This window comes from Elephas maximus, chromosome 3 (genome assembly GCF_024166365.1).
Source record: "Elephas maximus indicus isolate mEleMax1 chromosome 3, mEleMax1 primary haplotype, whole genome shotgun sequence".
In the NCBI taxonomy this organism is placed as follows: domain Eukaryota; kingdom Metazoa; phylum Chordata; class Mammalia; order Proboscidea; family Elephantidae; genus Elephas; species Elephas maximus.
In genome coordinates this window covers 82250888-82269870 of record NC_064821.1, presented here as the reverse complement: position 1 = coordinate 82269870, position 18983 = coordinate 82250888, and the positions used below count along the sequence as shown (strand labels likewise).

General features: G+C 41.0%; 1 long non-coding RNA gene across 2 annotated transcripts in view; it reads right to left on the bottom strand.

Moving 5' to 3' along the window:
- LOC126072957 (uncharacterized) overlaps positions 1 to 18546 on the bottom strand; it is a 51777-nt gene extending 33231 nt beyond the window's left edge. For both annotated transcript variants that reach the window (XR_007516613.1, XR_007516612.1), the window contains exons 1-2: positions 18478 to 18546; positions 17134 to 17192 (exon numbers count right to left, since the gene is read on the bottom strand). This is a non-coding gene — a long non-coding RNA (uncharacterized LOC126072957). The remainder of the gene's footprint in view (positions 1 to 17133; positions 17193 to 18477) is intronic.
- Between the last annotated feature and the right edge of the window lie 437 nt (positions 18547 to 18983).

Here is an 18983-nt window from a genome sequence, read left to right as displayed (position 1 = left end):
TCACACCAGCCAGTATGGTAACTCCCTTCTTTGCCTGTAGATGCAGAGGAATAAGGAGCCCAAAGTGGCCAGGTGGCATTCTTAGCTTCCAGCTCAATGGAATCAGTGATGTGTCTCCAGGTAGGAGCATTCCTTCCTTTGGAACTAAGACCTCTAGACCCGCAGAGCATAACATCACAGGGACAGGAAGCAAAAATCTTGTGAGTGGGCCACTAGGGGTAATAGTGAGTGGTGTCGCTCCCATTTCCACCCCTTGATTCCCAGACCCATGAATCCTGGCTATGGGTTATACAGCCTCCTGGATAACACTGCCCCAACCCTGCAAGGTATCACCACCTAGCTGGTGCCATAATTGTGTCTTTAGAAGGCCATTCCATCACTCTAGCAAGTCATTTGCTTCAGAATGATGAGGAACATGGTAAGACCAGTGAACTCCATGAGCATGCACCCAATGCCACATTTCATTTGCTGTGAAGTGAATCGCTTGACCAGAAGTAATGCTAAGTGGGATACCATGACAGTGGATAAGGCATTCTGTAAATCCACAAATGGTAGTTTTGGCAGAAGTATTGCATATAGGGAAGGCAAATCCATATTCAGAGTGTCTATTCCAGTAAGAACAAAATGCTGTCCTTTCCATGATGAAAGTGGTCCAATGTAATCAACTTGTCACCAGGTTGTTGTCTGATTGCCTCAAGGGATGGTGCCATAACAGGGACTCATGTTGGCCTTTGCTGCTGGCAGATTGGGCACTCAGCTGTGGCTGTAGCCAAGTCGGCCTTGGTGAGTGGAAGTCCATGTTGCTGGAAACTACCATTTGTGGATTTACAGAATGCCTTATCCACTGTCATGGTATCCCACTTAGCATTACTTCTGGTCAAGCAATTCACTTCACAGCAAATGAAATGTGGCAGTGGGCGCATGCTCATGGAGTTCACTGGTCTTACCATGTTCCTCATCATCCTGAAGCAACCATGGCCACTTTGTTCATGAGCCCATTCAGCAATGACAGGAGTAGCTGGGGAAAGAAGATGAGTGGTTTCCACAAAACACATCATCCTATCCACTTGATTGTTAAAATCATCCTCTGTTGAGGTCATCTTTGGGTAAGCATTCACATGAGACAAATATCATCACTTCTTTGGCCCATTCACAGAGGTCTATCCAGTTACCTCTTCCGCATAAATCCTTGTCTCAAATTTTCCAATCACATTACTTCCAAGTCCCTGACCATCCAGCCAAACCATTGGCCACAGCCCATGAATCAGTATACAGTTGCACATCTGGCCATTCCTTCTTCCAAGCAAAGTGAACAACCAGCTGCATTGCTGGAAGTTCTGCCCATTGGGAGGGTTTCCCTTCCCCACTGTCCTTCAGGTAGGTCCGAGAAAGGGGCTGTAGTGCTGCCGCTGTCCACTTTCGAGTGGTGCCCACCTGTCATGCAGAACCATCTGTAAACCAGGCACAAGTTTTCCTCCGTCAATTGATCATGAAGAACTCCCCATGAGGCCACAGGTGCAGACTGGGGGATGGAAAACACTGTGACAGGAGTGGAGACCATGGGCATTTGGGCCACGTCCTTGTGCAACTTGTGCCTTCAGGTCCTACTCGGGCCCGATCTCGTATATACCACTTCCATTTAATGACGGGGTGCTGCTGTGCACGTCCAACTTTATGACTCTGTGGGTCAGACAACACCCAGCTGATGATAGGCAGCTCAAGCCACATGGTGACTTTGTGTCCCTTGGCTAAGCGTTCAGTCTCTACTAAAGCCCAGTAACAAGCCAAAAGCTATTTCTCAAAAGAATAGTTATCTGCAGAGGATGGCAGGGCTTTGCTCCAAAATCCCAAGGGTCTACGCTGTGATTCACCAATAGGGGCCTGTCAAAGACTCCAAACAGCATCTTTATCTGCCACTGACACTTCAAGCACCATTGGATCAGCTGGATCATATGGCCCAAGTGGCAGAGTGGCTTGCACAGCAGCCTGAACCTGTTGTAGAGCCTTCTCTTGTTCTGGGCCCCACTAAAAACTAGCAGCTTTTCAAGTCACTTGATAAACAGGCTGGAGTAGCACACCCTAATGAGGAATATGTTGCCTCCAAAATCCAGAGGTCCGCTAGGCACTGTGCCTCCTTTTTTAGTTGTGGGTGCTGCCAGATGCAATAACTTATCCTTCACTCTAGAAGGAATATCTCGACATGCCCCACACCACTAGACCCCTAGAAATTTCACTGAGGTGGAAGGTACCTGAATTTTTGTGAGATTAATTTCCCTCTAGCATGCAAATGTTTACCAGTAAGTCCAGAGTCATTGACATTTCTTCCTTACTAGGTCCAATCAGCATAACGTCATCAACGTAATGGACCAGTGTGACGTCTTGTGGAAGGGAAAGGTGATTACGGTCCAGAGAGAGAAAAAGTCAAGATCGGCAGATAAGTTGCTAGCTCAAGTCCCAAGAAACGGAGGTCAGACCAACAGGAGGCAACTGCAGGATCCACAGAGGGCCAAAGCCAGAACATCAACTTATATTTGGATGCAGGCCATATGCCCAAGGAAACTCCCTTTCAATTGACTGGCTACTTACAGCAGATTCCATCACGGGAGTGATCACATATATACACTGAGAATCATGACCCAGCCAAGCTGACACACAATCTTAACCATCACAAGTGTATTATTGCTGTTGTTATATGCCATCGAGTCAGCTCCAACTCATAGCAACCCTATAGAACAGAGAACTGCCCAATAGGGTTTCCAAAGAGTGGCCGGTAGATTCAAACTGCCGACCTTTTGGTTAGCAGCCAAGCTTTTAACCACTGTGCCACCATGGCTCCATGTTAAGTATATTAATGTGGTGAATTATATTGATTTTCCAGTATTCAACCAGCCTTGTATTCCTGTGATAAACCTCATTTGGTTGTGGTGTACTACCTTTTTATGTACTGGTGGATTTGATTTGCTAATATTTGTTTGAGGAGTTTTATGTCTATCATCATGAGGGATATTGGCCTGTAGTTTTATTTTCTTATACTGTCTTTGTCTAGTTTCTATGTGAGGGTAATGCTGGCCTCATAAAATTAGGTGGGAAGTGTTATCTCCTTTTCTATTTTCTGGGAGAGATTGTGAAGAATTGGTGTCATTTCTTCCTTAAATGTTTGGTAGAATTCACCAACAAAATAATCTGGATGTAGAGTTTCATTTGGAAGGTTTTTAGTTATGGATTAGATTTCTTTAATAGATACAGCACTATTCACTTTATTTCTTCTTGAATGAGTCTTCATAACTTCTGTCTTTTCAAGGAATTGATCCATTTCATCTAAATTGTTGCATGTATGTGCACAGACATGTTCACAATATTTCTTTATTATCCTTTTAATGTCTATGGGAAGAGTAGTGATGTCCCCTCTTTCATTCCTTATGCTGGTAATTTGTGTCTTTCCTCTTTTTTCTTACTTAGTCTGGCTAAAGGTTTCTCGACTTCATTGATTTTTCTGAAGAACCATCTTTTGGTTTCATTGATTTTCTCTATTGCTTTTTCCAATTTAATTAATGTCTGCTTTTATCATTATTATAACCTTCCTTCTGCCTCTGCTTTGTGTTTATTTTGTTCTCCTTTTTCTAGTTTATTTAGATGGCTTACTATGCTTTGGAGACGGCATAACCATACCACCAAATCCTGGTTAAAATAGCACAAAAAATAAAACCAGACTAACCTATAGATGGAAAAATTACATATAAATATTTTATTAAAAATAATTCATCACATGAAATAATGAATAAGGAAAGCCCATACTATAATGTCAATGAAAAGGTACTGGGGCATTCAAATCATTCAACAATCAAAACTACACTGAAAAGTAAAAAAGAAAAAAGTACACAGAGAAGCCTCCCTCCCACCCCTGGTCCCCCAGAAACCATTTTATTAGTTCCTTGTTTATCCTTCCAGGGTGACATTGCACAAATATAAGCAAATATGGGTATAGAGTCTCATTCCCCTTCTTATACAAAATGTTTTTTATATATATTATGTTTTTTATATATTCATATCACACACACATTGTTCTTCCCCTAACACTTTTCATTTAATAATGTATCTTGGAGATCTCTCCATTTCAGTAAGAATTTTTTCTTACTCTTTATTATAGCTGCATAGTATTCCACTGTGTAGATGTACCACGATTTACTTAACCAGTCCCTTATTAATAGGCATTTGTATTGTTTTCCATCTTTTAGTATTAGAAACAATCTCAAATATTTTTAAAGTACATGTTCAAGTACATCTGTGGGGTAGAATCTCAGAAGTGGGATATCTAGATCTAAAGATAAATATATCTATAGTTTTAGTAGACATTGTCAAATCCCTCTCCATAGGAGTTGCTCTGTCTGGCACTCCCAGCACCAATGCTTCTCTACACCCTCACTAACAATGAGTTTTCAAACTTTTTGATATTTTGCTAATATGCTAGTGGGAAATGGTATCTGAGTACGGTTTTGATTTGTATTTCTCATATTATGAGAAAAGTTGAGCACCTTTTCATATATTTAGGGTCATTTGTATTTCTTCATCTCTGAACAGTTCATTCATGATTTTGTGCTTTTTCGTCTTGATTTCTAGGAGCTCTGATAACCAGGGAGATGAATTCCTTTGTCTGTGATATGAGTTGCAAGTATTTTCACCAGTTTTTAATCTTTTACCCAGTTTGTATTCTTCCTCAGGGAACTGAGCCTATTCTAGTGAGAGGGAAAGCCTCCCTTTTTCCGAAAGCCCCACCTCCGGATCTCTCTTTCCTACCAAATATTTATTTATGCATTCATTGATTCAGGGTGAATCAACAGAATACAGTTGAAGGCAGTGACTGGACAAACTAAAACCATCTCACAACATTACATACCTCACTGAGTTGACACTCCACAATAAACCAGATACATTTGCTTTTGCTTCATAATGCCTTGATATTTTACAAAGGGCATGTATTATTTTGTAATCGATATCCCTATATTGTAAATAGGCATAGGGAAACATTAAGAGATTGCTTGCAAAATCCTGAAAAGTTTTTCTCTCTGTACATGTCTTTGTATCTGCTAGATTATGTACATTTTTCTAAGTCATTAAACTTACCTGAAAATATCATTCCTCTTGCTAGAGAATATTGTATCATATAGATACACAGTACTATCATTTAGAAAAAAATCTCTATTGTAATAAAGCAATGTCTTCTTTTAAAAATTTTGTAAATAACATGGTAAGGAATACCTATTAAATGTGAATCACTTTAATTCATTTGATTATTTCCTTAACATAGATTCTTAAACGTGAAATTTCTAAGTCAAATGGCATAAACATTTTAAAGGCTTTTGATACATATTGCCAAAGTGTATTCTGGAAAAGATGCTACCAGATTACTCAGAGTAAACTTAAATAATTAGAAAACAAGAAAGGCTAAAAAATAAATAAGCTCTAACCATGCAACTTAAGAAACTAGAAAAAAAAAAAAAACTAAAGGAAGGAGAAAGACAAAATAAGGATGTTAAAAAAAATTTTTAAGTAGAAAACAAAATGTAAAATTGCAATGTGTTCTGATTCGAAAAAATATAAATAAATCTACACCCAAATATATTGTGGTAAAATGGCAGAACACTAAAGACAAAGAGGTCATCTTAAAACCAACCAGAGAGAAAAGAAAGACTGCCTGAAAGAGAACAACTAGGCTAATAAAAGATATTTCAATTGTAGCACTAAAGGTTAATGAATTGCTGAGGAAAAATAAATGTCAATTTAGAATTCTATTACCAGCTATATACTAAAATTCAAGAGTGAGGGAGAAATAAAGATAAAGAATTTATTACTCTCAGACACTCTTGCTGAAAAACTACTGAGTAATTATTTTATTTATATAACAAATACCTTTATAACGCTTATGTGCCAGGCACAATTTTAATCATTCTACAACCCCATGAAGTAGATAGTAACATATTCCTGCTTTACAGACAGAGAAATTGAGGCACAAAGAAATTAAATAAACTGCTCAAGGTCACACAACTTTAGATCAACAGATCTGGGTACCAAACTCAGGTAGTCTAGTTACAGAGTTGGTGCTTTCAACCACTACACAAGCTGCCTTTGCTCTGGAAGGCTGAGGACCTTGAACTCTGGAGGAAAAAACACAAAACCAGTGGTAAGAAATTGGTAAAAGAGCTGGGTAATCCAAACTTGGATTGGCTACTTAAAACAATAATAATAATGACAAACTGAGAATGTACTAAAAATATGATGTTAGACTACACAATGTAACAATACATGTTATCAGAACATGCAACTTGGGAGGAAGATAAATAGAGTTAAAATATTCTGCTCTGTATTGTCAAAGAGAGGCATAATATAGACTTTGCTAAGTTATGCATGTTAACACAAAACATAAGCAGAGGAAATTTCACTTCTAATCTTCTAGGGGAAAACAAAAGGAGAATAAAGGAAATATATTCCAGTGGAAGAAAGGAGAAAAAGTAACAAACAACAAAAACTCAAGCAGTTGAAAAAAAAAAAAAAAACCCAACAGATTTTCTTCAAGGAATTTGACAAACTGATCCTAAAATTTACACGAAAGAATAAAGGGTTTAAATCAGCCAAGACAATTTCCATAAAGCCATAATAGTCAAAAAGTGTATTACTGGCATAGGGATATACAAATAAATCTATTGAAAAGAATATCTAACTGATAGCTTAGAACAACGAAGACGTTAACTAGTTCTAACATATCAGCTGGATTGACACAATGGCCACAACAATGGACGCAAACATACCAGTGATCCTGATGGTAGCACAGGGCTGGGCAACGTTTCATTCTGCCATACATGGGGTCTCCACAAGGAGGAGCCAACTCAACAGCAACTAACAACAACAACGTATCAGCATAAAAATCTAAAGAATGTAATGCAGTAAAGGGAGCAAATTGCAAAAATATAATATATGACACAATCTACGTAAAATTTTAAAATACTACAGACATAACACGTAATAAAAATACAAAAACATACACAGGAATAATAACCGTAACTTGAGCATAATGTTAGAGCAGGAAGTGGAGAGAAAAGATGAGGCATAAGGCTTTAAGCTGTATCTGTTCTATTTTACTCCTTACCGAAAGAATAAAAAAAATCTGAAGCTAATATGGCAAATTTTTTAACATCTATTTTATATCAATGGTAGGAAAACAGTCGCTTGTTATATTTTCTGAATTTTTCTGTATGTCTGAAATATTTTTATACTTAAAGTGTACTTCTTTTTCAAATCTAAAAGCAAAGAGAAACAGGAGATACACAGAGAGCAAAAAGAGGAAAAAGGAAAAGAAAATATAAAACCTAAGAGTTGTGAGAATTTAATTAATACCTTCATTCAAAGATACCCCGGTACCAGTCACCACTGTAAGTCCCAGGATATGACCCCTTTCCCCACCCTGGGCCAATGGTGTCTGGAAAGCTCAAGGGGCATACCAAAAAAACCAAACCCAGTGCCGTCAAGCGGAATAGTCCTCCTAAGAAGCCCAACAACCTCTCTAATCTTGAATATTCTTTCCCAGAAGCAGCTGCTGAGGGGGGATGGGATCCACACATTGTTCTTAGGTGAAGGATTCAGTAGACATGTTGACAAACTTTTTCTCTTCCTTCCCCAGACTTAGTGATGAGACTGGGTCATTGACATCTTCCTTAGCCTCCGCTACCCAAGGTTTTCCTTCTTCCCTCAGGCTCTGTTCTGATTAATATATGGCTGCTGAAGGGGATCAGCCTTATTATTGCCTTCATATATGACTCTTCCTTCCACTGGAGGGACAATGGGCCCACCTGATTTGGTCCACCTGGGGAAATGTTGGTGCATGAGGTTACCTTTCAAGGCCCCTCAAAGCAGCTCTTTCATCTCTGCTTCCAACTGGTCCTGATGTCAACAGGGTCCATCTCCATCCACTACAGACAACTCTCTGGTTAGCACAGACCTAAAGGGAGAGTCTTGTACTGGTAGTTGACCCACTTGAGGGAAATTTTGGAGAAGCCTCTCAGCTTTTCACCTTCTTCTTACTCTACCACCCACCTCCCAGGCACTGTTCTTTTCCCTCTCCTTCTACCCATTCCCCATCCTTTCAGACTTGCTTTCCTCTCTTCTAACCCTCTTCCTGACACCTTGACCCGCCCCTTCCTTTAGCTATCTCTTTTGCAGACACCCTCCCTGAAGACACCTCATCCGATGATTTCTATAATCCATGGCGAGAGGTATCCAACAGCCTGGTGACATGACGGGTAGGGAGACAGGTTAGGGCTACAGGCGCTTTGCAAGATAAGGGGTGTCTTCCCCAGGAGAAAGATCTTGTTAGTCACTAGCCCTAGAAAACTCACTGGTTGAGGTCAACATATGCCTCTTTGAGATAAAATATAAAACAACAGAATACCTACTGCTACCAGATTCTGTTGAGTCAACCTTAGGAAAAGGTGCTGGGTCCAGAGCCTGACACATAATTTCATTTAGAGCATTCACAGGACTTTTTTCTTCCTGAATAACAATTAGATACACGTTTTAATGTATGAGTTTTGACTAGTTTCTTATGCTTGACACAGCTTTTTGGGTTCCCCCTGTGGACTGTCTTATATTAAAGATATGTAATTTTAAATTTACTATACTGATTTAATAATATCACTATTTCTCTCTGATTAAAGTCCAATGCAATGCCATACTTATCAAGTTAACAGGCTTTCTCTCCTACAGATGAAAACTGTAATCTGATGAAATTTTTAATACATATTTTTAAAAGGTTTCAATATGTAGACTCTGAAGCCACTACCACACATAAAACATGAATAGGCGATCTCTCCCACATAGATTCTCATTCAACAAGTATTTGCTGATGGCTACTCTGTGCCAGGTATTACCCTAGGAGCTGGAGATACAGCGGTGAGCAGAGCCTAAATAGTGTGCTTGCCTGGAGCTCAGAGGCTAGTGGGAGACACAGGATCTCTGGTGAAGGAACAGATTTGTGCTCCAGCTGAAGTTACCACACTCTCCACGCTTGTAGTATTTTTCTTCCACATGGAATCTGATGGATGTGAAGACTTGAGCTCACCTCTGATGAAGGCTCATGTTATAACGGAAGCCCTTATGACACGTATTGCATTTGAATGGTTTTTCTTGTCTGTGGACTCTGATGATACGGAAGGTCTGTGTTCCAAATGAGACTCTTATTACATCCATTTGTAACATTCCCCTCCTAAGTGGACTTGCTTAGCGCTCTTTATGAGGCCCTTACCACACTTATCACATATAAATGGGTTTTTTTTTCTGTGTGAATTCTTTGATGAACTCAAAGCCTATGTTCTGACTGCAGCCCTTATCAAGCACATCACATTTGTAGAGTTTTTCTCCAGTTTCATACCCTGGCAAACTTGAAGGCTGCAGCTCTGACTGAAGTTCTCACCACACTCTTCACAAGTATAGGTTTCTCTCTTGTGTGGAGTTTCTGATGAACATGAAGGTTTGAGTTTTAACTGAAGCCCTTGCCACATGTTTCACATTTAAACAGTTTCTCTCGCGTGAACTCTGTGATGTACTTGAAGATATATGCTCTTACTGAAGCCTCTACCACACTTATCACATTTGTAGAGTTTCTCTCCAGTGTGGACTCTTTGGTGAATGCAAAGATTGGAGCTCTGATGGAAGCCTTTAGCACATTCTTCACATTTAAAAGGTTTCTCTCCTGTATGGACTCTCTGATGAACACGGAGATTTGTGTTACACCTGAACCCTTTGCCACAGGTATCACACACGAAAGGTTTCTCTCTTGTATGGACTGTGAATGCGAAGATTGGAGCTCTGTTTGAAGCCCTTGCCACTCTCCTCACACTTAAAAGGCTTCTCTCCTGTGTGAATTCTCTGATGAACACAGAGGTTTGTGTTATAACTGAAGCCCTTGCCGCACGTATCACATACGAAAGGTTTCTCTCCTGTGTGAATCCTCTGATGATAGCGAAGGTCTGTGCTCTACTGAAGCTCTTACCACACTCAGCACAGTCATAAAGTTTCTTTCCTGTGTGGAAAAGGGGATGCTTTGAAAATAGGCAAATGTTTTTGATGGTAAAAAATGATCATCAAATTAAAAAATTTCAATGGAGGTTGTAAACAAAAATAGAATTATCAGACTAGAGAATATGGAAAACTGTGTTAGTCAATCAAAGGACAAACTTGAAGAACTCTAGCAAACCCAGAGGAAAAGGATTAAAAAGTGAAATTATGAGAAAAATATTAATACATGAAGGATCAGTCTAGAATTTCATATACACACACACACATAAAAGAGATCCAGGAGAGAAGAAATAGTGCAAGTGTACTTAATCTGAAAAAGAATTTCATTCTTCAGATTGAAAATATTTCCCCTTAGTAGGACTGCTGTGTTTTATTGACTACACGAAGACACTCGACTGAGTGGATCATAACAAATTATGGATAACTTTGCTGAGAATGGGAATTCCAGCACACTTCATCGTACTCATGCAGAACCTGGACATAGACCAAGAGGCAGTCATTTGAACAGAACAAGTAGTTTAAAATCAGGAGAGGTACGCCTCAGGGTTCTATCCTTTCACCACACTTATTCAATCTGTATGTTGAGCAAATATGATATGAAGAAGAACATGGCGTCGGGATTGGAGGAAGACTCATTAACAACCTGCCTTATGCAGATGACACAACCTTGCTTGCTTAAAGTGAAGAAGACTTGAAGCACCTACTGATGAAGATCAAAGACTACAGCCTTCAGTAAGGATTACACCTCAACATAAAGAAAACAAAAATCCTCACAACTGGACTAACAAGCAATATTATGATAAATGATGAAAGTACTGAAGTGGTCAAGGATCTCATTTTACTTGGATCCACAATCAATGCTCATTGAAGTAGCAGTCAAGAAATTAAACAACATATTGCATTGGGCAAATCTGCTGCAAAAGGCTTCTTTAAAGTGTTAAAAAGCAAAGATGTCACTTTGAAGACTAAGTGCACCTGACCCAAGCCATGGTATTTTAAATTGTCTCATACGCATGAGAACGGTAGACAATGAATAAGGAAAACCGAAGAACTGATGCCTTTGAATTATGGTGTTGGGGAAGAATATTGAATATACCATGGACTGCCAGAACAAATCTGTCTTGGAAGAAGTACTTTGGACATGTTATCAGGAGGGATCAGTTCCCGGAGAATGAAGCTGTCCTTGGTTACGGATCAGAGAAAAAGAGGAAGACCCTCAATGAGATGGACTGACACAGTGGCTGCAAAAATGAGGTCAAACATAGCAATGCGCACTATCCACACAATCATTGTCATGCTTGAGCCCATTGTTGCAACCCCTGCGTCCATCCATCTTGTTGAAGGTCTTCCTCTTTTTTGGCTGACCCACTACTTTACCAAGCATGATGTCCTTCTCCAGGTACTGATCCCTCCTGGTAGTGTGTCCAAACTATCTGAGACGCAGTCTCACCATTCCTGCTTCCAAGAAGCATTCTGGCTGTACTTCTTCCAAGACCAATTTGTTCATTCCTTTGGAAGTATATGGTCTATTCAATATTCTTTACCAACACCACATTTTAAGGCATCATTTTTTCTTCAGTCTTCCTTATTCATCATCCAGCTTTCACATGCATATGAGACGACTGAATACACCATGGCTTGGGTCAGGCAGGAAACGCTGGTGGCGTAGTGGTTAAGTGCTATGGCTGCTAACCAACAGGCCCGCAGTTCAAATCCATCAGGCGCTCCTTGGAAACTCCATGGGGCAGTTCTACCCTGTCCTATAGGGTCGCTATGAGTCAGAATTGACTCAACGGCAACAGGTTTGGTTTGGTTTTGGTGGGTCAGGCACACCTTTGTCTTAGTTGTTAAGGATTTCAACAACAACAATAGTGAGGAGATAAATAATAAATCATTTAGAACTGCCTAATAATAAGAGGAAATCCTTTGGGTGATGCAAAGGTTTTGTACTTGACTACTAACCTAAAGGCTGGCAGTTTGAACCCACCCAGTGGCACTGTGGAAGAAAGGCCTGGCAATCTGTTTCCATAAGATTACAGCCCAAAAAACCCTATGGAGCAGTTCTACTCTGTAGCACATGGGGTTGCCATGAGTTGGAATCAACTCAATGGCAATGGATTTGGTTTTTTAATAATAAGAGGCAAGAGCCAAGAAATTAAGCAGCATGTGCATAAAATAAGATGCCAGTAATCAGATCAAGCATATCAATTATCACAGTAAATGTGAAGGGCTAACCGGCCCTTTGAATCTTGGATAGATTCTAAGATTAAGTTTTTTAAAAATCCAGTTATATTTACCTTAAGAGACAAAAACACACTAGGCAATAATAAATGAATTCATGAAGGTGGCAGTGCATAAGGTCAACACACAAAAATTAGTCAGGTTTCTAAATAGCAGCAATGAGTAAGCTGAAAAGGAAATTAAGGAAACATTACTACTTACAATGGCATCCAAAAGAATGAAGCACCTAGGAGTAAATTTAACTAGGAAGGAGAAAGACTTGCATACACAAAATTATAAAACATTACTAAAAGAAATTAAAGAAGACCTAAATATACGGAAGGTCACTTCGTGTTCATGGATCGGAAGGCTTAATATAGTTAAGATGTCAATACTACCCAAAAGCATTCTATAAATTCAATGCAATCGCCATAAAAATTCCAATAGCCCGCTTTACAGAAATGAAAAACCCAACCCTCAACTTTATATGGAAGGGCAAGGGACCATGAATAGCTAAAGGAATCTTGAAGAAGAAAAACAAAAAAAGATTCACACTGCCTGATTTCAAAACATAGTATAAGGTGATAGTAATTAAGACAGTCTGGTGGTGTAGTGGTTAAGTGCTACGGCTGCTAACCAAAGGTCAGCAGTTTGAATCCGCCAGGCGCTCCTTGGAAACTCTATGGGCCAGTTCTATTCTGTCCTATAGGGTCGCTATGAGTCGGAATCGACTCGAAGGCACTGGGTTTAGTTTGGTACCAGTATAATAATAGACATACGGACCAATGGAAAAGAATCAAAAGTCTAGAAATAAACCCATACATCTATGGTCAAGTGATTTTTTACAAGGGTGCAAAGTTCATTCAATGGCGAAGGAAGAGTCTCTGCAATAGACAGTGCTGGGAAAACTGAATTTCCACATGCAGAAGAATGAATCTATGCCTGACACCATACACACAAACCAATTCAAAATGGATCAAGGACCTAAATTTGAAAACTAAAACCATAAAATTCATAGACGAGAATGTAGGGGCGAGGTTGTGGATCTAGTATTTAACAACCGATTACCAGATATGACAACAAAAGCTCGAACAGCAAAAGATAAAGTAGATAAATGTGACCTCATAAAAGTTACAAACACTTTTTGTTGGCGGAATGGTCTGCCTCTACGCCTGCTATCCAGGCTGCCTAAGTAAAGGCCCTGGGCCCAGAACATTCTCTGGTAAGGAAGCTGGGAATTGGGTCACCTTCTCTCTTCCCGTTCCTTCTCCTTGTTAGAGAAGCCTTTCCCCTGTTCTGGGTACGTGGTAACTTTCTCTGTCTTTTGCACATGCACAGGCCAACCCCACTTCTGTATCTGTTTCCAGCAAGGAGCAGGGAACTGGGTCTGCGGTACTAGGGCATGAGAGGGGGTAGAGATGCCAGACTGTAACAGCTGGCCTTGTGGGGTGGACTGAAGGAGAAATAGGCTGAACATGAGTGCCCTCATGTGGTTCACTAGTTCACTACAGTTTGCTAAGTCATTTTTGTGACAGGTCCTAGCATGTAGCCACTACTGCCCAACAACACTATAAAAACTCTGTCCTCCCACTGTGGGGCGGGAGATCTGCTCTAGTCCTGCTGCCGCCCAGGACTTGTTCTCATCTGTAAGTCTCCTTAATAAAACTCTTTCACTGCCACACTGGAATTGCCTGCCTCCTTCTTTGGTCTCTCAGTGCCCACCAATTTCAGAGGCAAATTTCAAATTACTGGTCCATGCCTGGACACTTTTGTACACCAAAACACTCATTTTTGTAAAGTAAACAGACAAATACATAAAATATATGTATGAGTGAGCTTATGTATTCTCTGCCTGTTTATATTTAAATATAAACAGGAAACAGTAAAAAAAAATAGACTTTAATACAAAATACTTCAATTGTTTTAATACTTTTCTAATAATAATAAAATACAAATACAGAAGGAAACTGTTTTTTACTTAGGTAACAATAACATCTTTCTGTCCTTTCTTCGATGGTGATTTGGAAACTTTGATATTTAGATTTCAATCCCTAGTTTAGTTTAACACTTTAAGAGCCCACAGCTTTTAACAACCAAAGGAACCAAATTCTCCAAAGACTAGTTGTCCTTACCCACTAAGACCAGGTTACCATAGACCCCCAGCATCACCTCTCTGTATAGGGCCCTTTGTGCAGGACCTAGTTGCTCCCACTCCTCCTCAGTGAAATCCATGGCCACATCCTTGAATGTAACAGGTTCCTACAACACCAATCAGCAGAAATTTCTCTTCAGTGAGCAAGCAACTACGTCAACATATGTGGCACAAGGTAAACCTGGCAACACTAAGAAAAGTCAACAGAATTACAGGGACTTCAGAGTTCTGCCCCAAATCATAAGCATAATTTAAAGAATTAAAAATTAAGAAAGATATGCATATCTTATGCAGAGACTCATTAACCCTAACAATATGAAAAACCCTTAAAAATCAATAAGAAAAAGATGAAATTCTTCAGTTGAACAACGGGAAACTAAAAAATAACCTGAATGAGTAATTCCTAGAAGAAAAACACTAAATAAACACACAAAAAGATGTTCTGCCTATCAAATTATCAAAGAGATAGGGATTTAGATAACAATGAGGTATTTTCTCCTATCCATTTGGCAAGAGTAAGAAGACTTAAGCCTTAATACTGGTGTGTTAGGAAACAGCTACTCTCGTGTATTACTGGAAGGAGTGTAAATTGGTACAAACATTTCTGGAGGGCAACTGATAATATTTATCAATCATATCTTTTCATCCAACCATTACACTTATAGAAATTCATCCTCATTAAGATAACTAATGACTTCTCTGTTGATATATTCAATGGAAAGTTTTCAATCCTTCTCATGCTTGACTTGTTGGCATTATTTGGCATTGTTGACACACGGTCCTCCTCAAAACTCCCTCCTCCAGGGACTGGAGATCTCAATCACCTGACTTTTCCTCCTACCTCTCTGATCACTCTCAATTTCCTTCTCTACTCAACTCACCACTGTTGGGGTTTTCCAGGCCCTTTTCATTCTACTCATCTCCCTGTATGATCTCAACTATTTCAAAAGTTTCAAATGCCATCTGAATACTGTCAAGACTCAAATGTACATTGGCAGCTGAGGCCTCATGCCAGACCTAGAGCTCCAGACCCAACGACCTACTAGATGAACATCGAGTTTTAAGCACAGTATTTAATATATAGTACCCGTTGCCATTGAGGGTTTTCTTGGCTGTAATAAATCACCAGGCCTTTCATCTGTGGCACCGCTTGGTGGATTTGAACCGCCGACCTTTAGTTTAGTAGTTGAGAGCAAACCTTTGTACCACCTAGGGACAACTAATTTAAAAAAAAAAAAAAAAAAGCACTGCTATCAACTGGATTCCAACTCATAGCAACCCTATAGGCAGAGTAGAAGTGCCCCACAGGGTTTACAGAAGCAGACTGTCACATCTTTCTCTTGCAGAGCAGCTAGTGGGTTTAAACTGTCGATCTTTCGGTTAGCAGCACAGGGCTTAACCACTGTGCCTCACAGAACACCTCAAATTACACAAAGTAAAAATGTAAGGACTATAGAGAGAAATTGACATACCTACCACTCAAAGAGATTCCACATATTTTCTCAATTACTGATGGGTCGAGCAAAAAAATAAATCAATAAAGATACAGAAAATTTGAACAAGTCAGATCTTAGGAATACACACATAAACCAGCACCTACCATTAGAGAATACATTCTCCTCAAGCATACATGAAACAAACCTAATCACAAACTGGGCCATAAAGCAGTTATCAACAATGAAAAGGAAGAGACTAGAAGGAGGTATGGAAGTTAATCATATATCAAATCATCTCGTTAAGAAATGAAAACTTAGCTCCTTCAGAAATCTCCTTAATCATCCCAGTTCACAGTGATTTTTCCCCTCCTCTGGCACTGATACCACTAACTACATTTCTCAAACTGGCACTTAATGTGAGTTTCTTGCATTTTATTTAATGTATACATGAGATAGAACCCATTGTTGCCCAGGCAATTCTGACTCATGGTGACCCCACGTGTATCCAAAAAGAACCACACTCCATAGGGTTTTCTTATGAAAGGACCTTTCTTCCACAGTGCCACTGGGCAGATTCAAACTGCTAACCTTTCAGTTAGTAGTTGAGCACAAACCTTTTGTGCCACCCAAGGACCTATATATGTGAGACAGTAATCACTATTTCATATGTGTATATATCTCCCCCAAAGAAACCACACACTCTGAGGTAAGAATTTTATCTAATTTTTTGTTTGTTTGTTTGATTTGCTCTTAAAACTGAGCACAAAGTAGCCTCAATTAAGTGGACAAATGAATGAGTGACATGTTAAAAGGAGAAGAGATCAACCTTAAAGGAGAGCATCAGGCAAGGAGAGTGTATTCCCTTCACAGCTCTTCATTTCACAGATTAGGCCCAGTCTTCTAGATGTGGACGATTTAGGCTCAGTCCCTGGGCGGGAAGACTTGTCCACTGACAGCATGTATAGTAGAGGCAAGAGACCTACAGATGAATCCTGGCTCCACCATTTAACAGTTTGCTGGCCTTGACAAATTTTAAACTTACTAAGTCTGCTGCCATATCTGTAAAATGGAAATAATATCCACTTCTCACAGTTGTTTCGGGTATTAACAGAAAAGTCAGTGTTAAATGTTTCTAGCACACAGTAAGTGCTCCATCAGTGTTGGGTTTCCTTCCCTTTTCCTAAGGAAGAAAGGAAATTGTTATCTCTTTTCTCAAGAGTAGACACATTCTGGATTGAGGGAAAAAAAATTGCATCTCACCTGGAAATTGGTCATTTCTTTCTCCTCTTGGGAAAGGTCAGGGTGTTAAGGAAGCAGAGCTGGAGGAGAAAGGAGCCATGAGAGACCAGGCCTGACTTGAAGCTCCCAGAGTGGCCAGCTGGGACAAATGTACCTATTTCACCTGAACCATTCCCTCAACCACCTTGCCATGTGCTGTCTCCTCTTTAAACACACTACACAGGGGCAGGTTAACCAGTAAGCAAGGTACACACAGGCTCATTTGTGCTTACTAATCAGTAATGCACAATTTCACATGGGTTTCACCACACCTTTGATGTGGTTAAAAAACAGGTGAAACTGTGCACTACAGATTAGTAAGTAAGCACAAGCAAAGCTGTGCGTACCTTGCTTAGTGGGTAATCCTTCTCTGCTACAGATTATTCACCATTTTACATGAGTGTCCCCTCTCTTCCGAGTCAAAACCTCCATGGCCCCTCACTGTTACCTCGAAGTGGTCACTTCACCCAAGCCTTACTAAGTAACCCCTGCAGTCCCAGCAACTCCAGAACCCCTTTCTCCTCCAGACTTCAGCCTTGGCTCAGCCTTGGCAGGAGGCCTGGATCACAGGTTTGTTCTCTCAAGACAGTTACCTACAGCCTGCCGAGCTGCAGGCTTCATTCTTAAGGGCTTGGCGTATTTCTGTGCAGCAAAGACCTGGGGTTCTGAGGCAGCTTTTCTTTGACGGACATTTTTCTCCTGGGCCCCAAATCTCTTCCCCCGCCCCCAGCAAAACTCCCACAGTCGGAAACCCATCGGGCTCCAGGTTACACTATGCACCTCCGGGAGGAGGATCAGGCAAAGGAACTCTGGAAACCGAGGCTGCAAGGCAGGCGACCAAACACATCTGAAGGAAGACTTGAGGCCCCAAAGGGTGCAAGCACCCCGCACACATTGCTCTGTGAGGGAAGATAGGCTGCTGTTATCTCGGGATCTTGGTCCCGATTCGGAGTGGCTCACAGCCCTGAGCAGCTGGGAACAGGGCTGCTGAGCCAAGGCTGGTGTCTGAGGGAGGCAGGGATCCTGGGGCCATTCGGGCGGCAGATACTATTACTGCCCCTGTCTGAGGTGACCAGGGTCGGGTGAAATGACAGTTTTAGAGAACCTGGAAAGATTCAATCCTTCACAAGTGAATCGCGAAATCGCAGACGCCACTCTTTTTGGGACCACGTCTCCCAGGGGACCAGATTTGGGGTTTCGAATCCCTCAATCCCACCCCCACTCGGGCCCTCTGATCTCCATCCTCTCCCTAAACCCGGGTGCCCCTCCGAGCCGCAGCCCTAATGCAAGCAGCTGCTGGCGGCGCGAAAAGCGATCCAGACTCACCTCCTGGGCGGCAGGACCCGGGCCAAGCCCGCCGCTGCGACAGCACCGCGCCTGCGCGCAGAGCCCGGCGGCGCCTCCCACAAGGCCCCGCGGCGCGAGCCTTCAGTACCCCCGAGGCCCGGCCGCCGCGTGGGCTGTTCGTCTGTGTTACCTGGTCTGCGAACAAGCGCATCCCACCACCTTTATACTTTAGCTTCGCGGCCTAGGAAGTCCTCTTTTAGCCTGCCAAGCGATGGGAAAATCACTTTTTAATTTTAGTTTTTAGGATTCTGTAATAATAGTGCCGAGGGCCTCCGTGTCCTTCGGATGTAGAATCTGACTCTTCACCTAGGAGGTCCGAGCTCCGAGTCGGGTGGGATGGAGCCCATTCTTTGACTTCTTCCATTCGCACCTCTGAGTCTGGCTCCTTTTATGTAGGGCTGTGTGTGCGTGCGCGCGTGCACACACACAGTTGTGTGCTGTAGAGTCCATTCCGACTCAGCAATCCTATATGACATAGTAGAACT